We start from the raw sequence: 7,863 nt of genomic DNA on the forward strand, positions 1-7,863 counted from the left end.
TGATGAGTGGGAAAAGAAGATGCCGCACTACTCTGAGTGAAGCCGGTGCCCGAGATCTGGGGAAAGGAAGTTCCTTCCACAAATATATGGATCATCACACCAAGCAATCATCATCAGCAGCATCGAAAGCGTGAATGTGAGGAGGCGTTTGTTTGTTTTCTTTGCTGCTTGGCTTCTTCGGGATCGGAGATTCCTTGCAAGTGATACCACTGCTGCCTTGTTCGGTCGATACTCACTTACGGCTGATCGTTGTCTATTTCTGGAGAAAATTTATGACCTCTTTACCGGAGTCGGTTCACAAGTGTCACGTGTTCACAGTTTGGGTGCGGGCAGTTTCTAATTTGCGGGTTTGTTATCCTATGTAAACATCGAGGAACGGATGTTTCGTTCTGATTTATTGCTGGTTGAATCGATGTCACGTTAGCTGCACCGCAAAATCGGGTGAAGTTCTTACAAACAGTGTAAAATTGTTGATTTTTCTAAACCTTGTTTATTATGGTGGTGGATGGTAGTCACAAGCTTTTAATTCTAATGTATGGATCAACACATGGTGACAGCCTAAAAGTATAAGCAGGGGTCTAAGGTGAAGATTAATCGAAGCCAAACCTAAAATTTTCAAGAGCACACATCTGAAGAACCAAACATCTGATTAAGCTGCAAACTTAATCGATTGGTCACCTTAAAGAGCTCCCGGTGCCAGTGGCGTAGCTAGAGTTTTGTTGGCCCGGTGCGGAGCTAGATTTGGGGGCCCCTCAAATAGAGCTTTGCAAAATATGCCTTTTATTCGAAAACGTTTGACATTTAGAAGAAACTTTCGTGATTGAAATGTAAAAAAAATATTATGCCGGTAAAAATTCACCCATTCGAGGGTATAGCCAGGATTTCCACCTTGAAGTAATTTTTAAAAGGTCTTGTAGAATTTAAACACATGTTTCTGTATAAGAGGATCTTTAAAGATATTCTTGGATAACTGTCTCTTTGTTGCACAGTATTTAGTAGTATGCTCATAATTATTCCTAGTTTTTTTTTTTTTTTTTTTTTTTTTTTTTTTTTTTTTTTTTTTTTTTTTTTTTTTTAAGGCACTCCGTGCTCGTGGCCACTACTGTGCCGGACTCAGTTGATTTTGTAGCTTATTTACCGATACAGATCTATTTTCAACTTATCTATATTTACATCTAGTTTCACTCTCTCCTACTCTTTTACTCTCACACCGAGCAGGTAGGAGAGAGCTCTGCTATTAATGAGGCTAGCTGCCTGCGAAGAGGGTCAGTTTGTCTCAGTCACCTTCTGATACTGACGGAGGATGGATGTGCTCCCCAAAGCACGGTCCTCCGTGAGGCGTCTTCTGGTGGCTGGACGGGTTTTTTGTGGAGGGGCTGGGAATCGAACCCATGACCTTCCGCTTATGAAGCGAAAGCGTAACCTCAAGGCTACAGACCCCCTCTATGGTTATTCCTAGTTGAACTCTTTAAAGACTGGTGAAACAAATCTTGAAACAATTCATAGGAAAATATCTTATGATTCCTGAATTTCATGTATTGCGCTTATCTCTAATTTTTTGTTGTTGCTTTTGATGCAGATCTAGGATGCAATAAAGATAAAATGTTTGATATTATTAAAAATATTATTATACGAGGAATTCCCAGCGAAACTCATAGAGGCATCCTTACAAAAAATTTTGAAAATATACATTGAAAAAATAACTAGCAGAGATACTTCTAAAGTAAAAATATTTTCCTGGAACTCTGTTAAAATTCCTAAAACTCTCGGATTTTTTATATAGTCCTTATCAAGGATGAAAATCTTGTGATCATAAAAAAATCCATGATGCCTCGCGTTGTTCTTCATCATGCGATCATAGCAACAACGATTAACTTTTTGTCGTCAAGATATAACAACAAACTACGCTCTGTGTTGCACGTGTGCTAGTGATTATCTGTTGTTAATAATTTTGAGGATTTTTCCACATTTACTCAATGATCTACCACCATATATGCTGTTTGTGATTCTATAACCATTCGGACATTGGTTGAGCGATAAATAATAGCGCGAATGCGACTCCTTATTAAAAAATTCTTGAAAAAACTGGTAGAATCGCTAAGGAGTTTCTGAGGAGATAACTGTTTTATCACTTGGAGAACTCCTTGTTGTAGTAGAGGAATCCAAGAAAGGCTCTCTGGAAAATATGAAGGGCCGAATCTCAAAGGATTTACAATTATCTGAGGAATTGAAACTACTAAAATAAATACAAAAAAAAAAGAAATCATCAGATAAATCTTAAGGGGTATATTTTAACTGAAAAAAATTATTCGTTGAAGAACCCCTGAAGTAATTGGTAAAAGAATACTAGACAAAATCAAGATATTTTTTCATAAAGGGAACATCAAGAAATCCCTTCAGTGGTTTTCAGATGACAATGCTCAGAGATCTCCTCAATGGAATTCTTGATTAAAAACTTGGTAATTTTTTTGAATGATTCCTGTAACAATTCTTGAAGAATCCTTGAAAAAATCCAGGTAGAAATTATTGGAATCTTTGCAACTTCTTTCTTCTTGTAATTTATTCAAAAGTCCCTTTATGAATTGACGTCTATTTAGGAACGCCAGAGAAATTATTACTAGCAATATTCAAGTGATTTTAGGGAAATATTTTTTTTTTTTCAAAATCACAAAAATATGCTGGTGTCATTGCTTAGAATATTCTACAGAGTTTATACATATACGCTGGAAAATGTTTCAAAACGAATTCTTGGAAATATTTGCTCGTATTTTCAACAAAATCTTAGACGAATTCACTGGATACGGATAATAAAAAAAAATTGATTAAATCCTCATATAAATTACCAGGCAAAATATTTAAGAATGTTCTGATGAAGGTCGCCCGAAAATAAATTTATATAATTTCTGGTAGGTATTTTCGGGTGATTTAAAAAATGGGAATTTAATTGAATTGGCCACTTTTGGGACCACCGGGTGTCCCCTAGGGAACCTATGATTGGGGACAATTGGAATTGAGCTCAGTTGCCCTATTTACGACAAGACATGAAGAACAAACTGTCGCATGATATGTTTTGGTGGAAAAATCGAAATGTCCCCAATGATAGGTTCCATAGGGAACTATAAGAGATCCCCAAAGTAGCCATTCTAGTTAAATATCCATTTTCGGTCTAAAGTTGACCTATTCATGACTAGACATGAAGAATGAGCCGTTGCACAATGAGTATTGGTGCTCAATTCCAATTGTCCCCAATCATAGGCTCCCTAGGGGACACCCGGTGGTCTCAAAAGTGGCCAATTCAATTAAATTTCCATTTTGAGTCTACAGTTACTTTATTTACGACAAGGCATGAAGAAAGAGCCGTCGAAGTCCGGGAAATTCCGGTGGTCCCAAAAGTTGCCACTGCAGTCAATTATCCATTGTAGGTCTACAATAGCCCTATTTAGCACGAGACATGACAGTCGCACGATATGTATTGGAGTTCAATTTCAATTGTCCCTAATTACAGGTTCCCTCGGGGACATCCGGTGGTCCCGGAAGTAGTCACTGTAGTCAACTATCCATTGTGAGTCTACAGTTGCCCTATTTACGACAAGATATGAAGAATGAGCCGTCGAATGATATGCTTTGGTGTCAAAATCGAAATGTCTCCTATGCAAGGTTCCCCCGGGGCACTTGGCGGCGCCATGAGTGGCCAAATCTATACAAGACTCATTTTCAATTTATAATAGGGTATTTTATGATAAGCTAGGAAGAAAACAATATTGCGCGACATATTTTGAGTGAATAAATTGTTTGATCCCAATTCGGATCCACTACCGGCACCGATTCCGGGTAAATGGCCATATCTTGGTTGTTTCTGGACCGATCTTAATACTTGGTGCACCAATCGCTTCAGAATTTGATCTTCTATCTTCATGTGTAGTAAAATTTTGATTTTTTAGCCGAGACCTTTGCTAAAAACACGTCATAATTTTACTGCATAAGACATGCTTCCGGAAACCCGGATTTGGATTGGATTTAAATTTGGATTGGATGTCGATTGAATTTGGATTGGATTAGAATTCGATTTGGATTAGATTTGGATTGGATTGAATTTGGATTGCATTTGGATTTGAATTTGATTTGGATTGGATTTGGATTGGATTTGGATTGGATTTGGATTGAATTTGAATTGGATTTGGATTGGATCTGGATTGGATTGGATTTGGATTCGGATTAAATTTGGAGTCGATTGAATTTTGATTGAAAATGCTTTAAATTTTAAAGTTGGATTTAGATTGTATTTGAGTCGTATTTGAATTGGATTCAGATACTTTTTGTATTGGATTTGGAATGGATTCTGATTTTAAATGGATCTGAATTTGATTTGGATTGAATTCGGATTGGATTTGAATTCGATTTGGATTAGATTTGGATTGGATGTGGATTGAATTTGGATTGAATTTGGGTTCGATTTGGATAAGATTTGGAATGGATGTGGATTGAATTTGGATTGAATTTGGATTGGATTTGAATTCGATTTGGATTGGATTTGTATTAGATTTGGATTTGGATTGGATTTGGATTGGATGTGGATTAGATTTGGATTGGATTTGGATTGGATTTGGATTGGATTTGCATTGGATTTGGATTGGATTTGGATTGGATTTGGATTGAATTTGGATTGGATTTGGATTGGATTTGGATTGGATTTGGATTGGATTTGGATTTTATTTGGATTGGATTGGATTGGATTTGGATTGGATTTGGATTGGATTTGGATGGATTTGGATTGGATTTGGATTGGATTTGGATTGGATTTGAATTGGATTTGAATTGGATTTGGATTGGATTTGCATTGGATTTGGAATTGGATTTGGATTGGATTGATTGGATTTGGATTGGATTTGGATTGGATTGGATTGGATTTGGATTGGATTTGGATTGGATTTGGATTGGATTTGGATTGGATTTGGATGGATTTGGATTGGATTTGGATTGGATTTGGATTGGTTTTGGATTGGATTTGATTGGATTTGGATTGGATTTGGATTGGAATTTGGATTGGATTTTGGAATTGGATTTGGATTGGATTTGGATTGGATTTGGATTGGATTTGGATTGGATTTGGATTGGATTTGGATTGGATTTGGATTGGGATTTGGATTGATTGGAATTGGATTTGAATTCATTGGATTGGATTGGATTGGATTGGATTTGGATTGATTTGGATTGGATTTGGATTGGATTTGGATTGGATTTGGATTGGATTTGGATTGGATTTGGATTGGATTTGGATTGGATTTGGATTGGATTTGGATTGGATTGGATTTGGATTGGATTTGGATTGGATTTGGATTGGATTTGGGATTGGATTTGGATTGGATTTGGATTGGATTTGGATTGGATTTGGATTGGATTTGGATTGGATTTGGATTGGATTTGGATTGGATTTGGATTGGATTTGGATTGGGATTGATTTGAATTGGATTAAGATTGGATTTGGATTTGATTTCGGATTGAATTTAGAGACGATTGAATTTTGGTTGAAAACGCTTTTAAATTTTTAAGTTGGATTTAGATTGCATTTAAATTGTATTTGGATTGGATTTGGAATGGATTCGAATTGAATTGGATTTGGATTGAATTTGGATTAGATTTGAATTCGATTTGGATTAGATATGGATTGTATTTGTTAATTATTATGATAATTAGGGATATAAAGCTGAAACTCTTTAAATCTCTTCTTGCTTCATTTCATTTATGGAGCGGAATTTTTACTAAACGCTTCTGCAAGATCCATCGATCGATTACGGGTTGTTCTAAATAGCTATGTCAGGTACGTCTTCAATTTTTCACGTTTTTCTAGTGTTAGACATTTACAAAATCAGCTGCTAGGAATTTTTTGAAATTGCGTACAGTTCTAACAGTTACCTGTATGAGAAATTGCAGCTATTCCGTAGTTCTAGAGTCAGAAATTTGATTTTTCCACGTTGCAATACATCGCATTATGGAAACATTTTGTTTGTGAGGGGCATTAGCAACTCTATTGATCGTCAATTTTGCCCTGCCACTAACCTGTATTTAACCAGCAAATGGAATTTACAATTAACAATTTACTGAACTTGACGGATTTTCATCGGTTTTGCTTGAATAAATCATATGGATGTTTATTTTTTCAAGGACAATTGGAATTTTACCAAGGATTTTCCCCTGAAACTCTTCTACGGCTACAGGGATTATACTATCATGGGGCACCCACTATTACGGGTTGTGTTAATTTGAAGCACATGCGAAATGGAATGACTTAAAATCGTGACTGGGCGACCCATAGTGAGCAGTGTATCTCCGAACAATTCAATAGATTCTTGAAAAATCTTACTACGCTGTATCTACGTAGTTTTCTGCTATATTTTTCTGAAACAGAAATCCTGAAAGTATTTCGAGGTTGAAGTACAGCTTGATATGCTTTCCTCCAAAAAATCTTCCAAGAATATCCTAACAATTCTTTGAGGTTTAGAATTTATTAAGATTTCTAAGGACTTATTACAAATTTCCCGTTTTTATACCTTGACCTACCAAGAACCCGAATATACCAAACGCTCAATCATAAAAAATATTATACAGGGAATTTTTAACGGATCTCGTCTCCGGAATCTTTATGAGATTCTGGATCATGGAGCAAAGTAGCAGAATCGTTAAAGTATTATTCGAGGATTTTTTTTTATATCCGACGAAAAAACTAAAGTTCTCCTCAGAAAAAAAATATTGTGATTTGCGAAGAAATTTTGGAATATGTGTTTAAGTACCCAAGTAACCAAAATGCACTTTAATTCGCCTTCCATGCTTATATATAGCTTTTATAGAGCTGACATACCCCTTATTAGCTGTATAACAGCCTTATAAGCCCAAAAATGTGAATTAAATTTAGCAGGTTTGTTGTTACTTGGCAATTTGTAGAAGTCGTTAAAATAGTTCCTGTATATTTTTGGACGAGCTCAAAAATAAATTCCTTAAGAAATTCCGTGAAGAAACGTAATTCGTGAAGGTGACGAATTCTCTAATAAAGACTTGTATGTTTTGAAGTAAACATTGCAATTCCTTGCAAAATGAACGATCCTTTGTGTCTTAAGAACAATATCTTCTTTTCCTATTGATTTGTGCAAATGTTTGAAAAGAGCTTACTTGTGATTCATTTTGCAAACAATCTGAGAGTGAGAAACTTCAAAGTACGTTCTGAATCTTTTATGGGTGGGATTTGAAGCAAAAAAAATCCTTGCAATAGTCTCAGTAAAAACCCAGGAGACATATCAAGAAAAATGCTTCGAACTCCTAGAAGAATTTGTGAAGATTGCATGGGAAACCATTCGGAGAAATCCTGGTTGGATGAATTTTGAGACAAATTGCCGTAATGCTTGGAAAGATTCTTGACAGAAACTTCATAATATTTTTTTGATATTGTGAATGCAAATTCTGTTATGGTTTCTTGATGTAACATTTGGATGATATCTAGTGAGATCTTAAGATTGAGCAATAACTTTAGGTTGAGAAATAATCAATTCAACCCGAAATTAAGGTACCCTTTTGATTCATATTCCGAATATTTAAGGCATACAGTGACTTCAAATGCATCTGATAGGCATGAATGAATTGATATTTGTGAAAATTGCCAATAAAAATGTTTATTGAAACTTGTTTAGTATTTTTTTTTTACGTAAAAGTGTGGAACAGCATTTTGATTCAAATGCCGAACACTGTGTTGATTCTGTCTCATATTCTTAACTGCACGAATAAATCGTGTTCAAATTAATAATTTCTTAAGTCTTCTTCAGTGTCAGTTACTTGTATCCACGCATATCTGTCAAAGATAAGCAATTAGGGCGG

The sequence above is a fragment of the Aedes aegypti genome, unplaced genomic scaffold (genome assembly GCF_002204515.2).
Source record: "Aedes aegypti strain LVP_AGWG unplaced genomic scaffold, AaegL5.0 Primary Assembly AGWG_AaegL5_hic_scaff_1747_PBJ_arrow, whole genome shotgun sequence".
In the NCBI taxonomy this organism is placed as follows: Eukaryota; Metazoa; Arthropoda; class Insecta; order Diptera; family Culicidae; genus Aedes; species Aedes aegypti.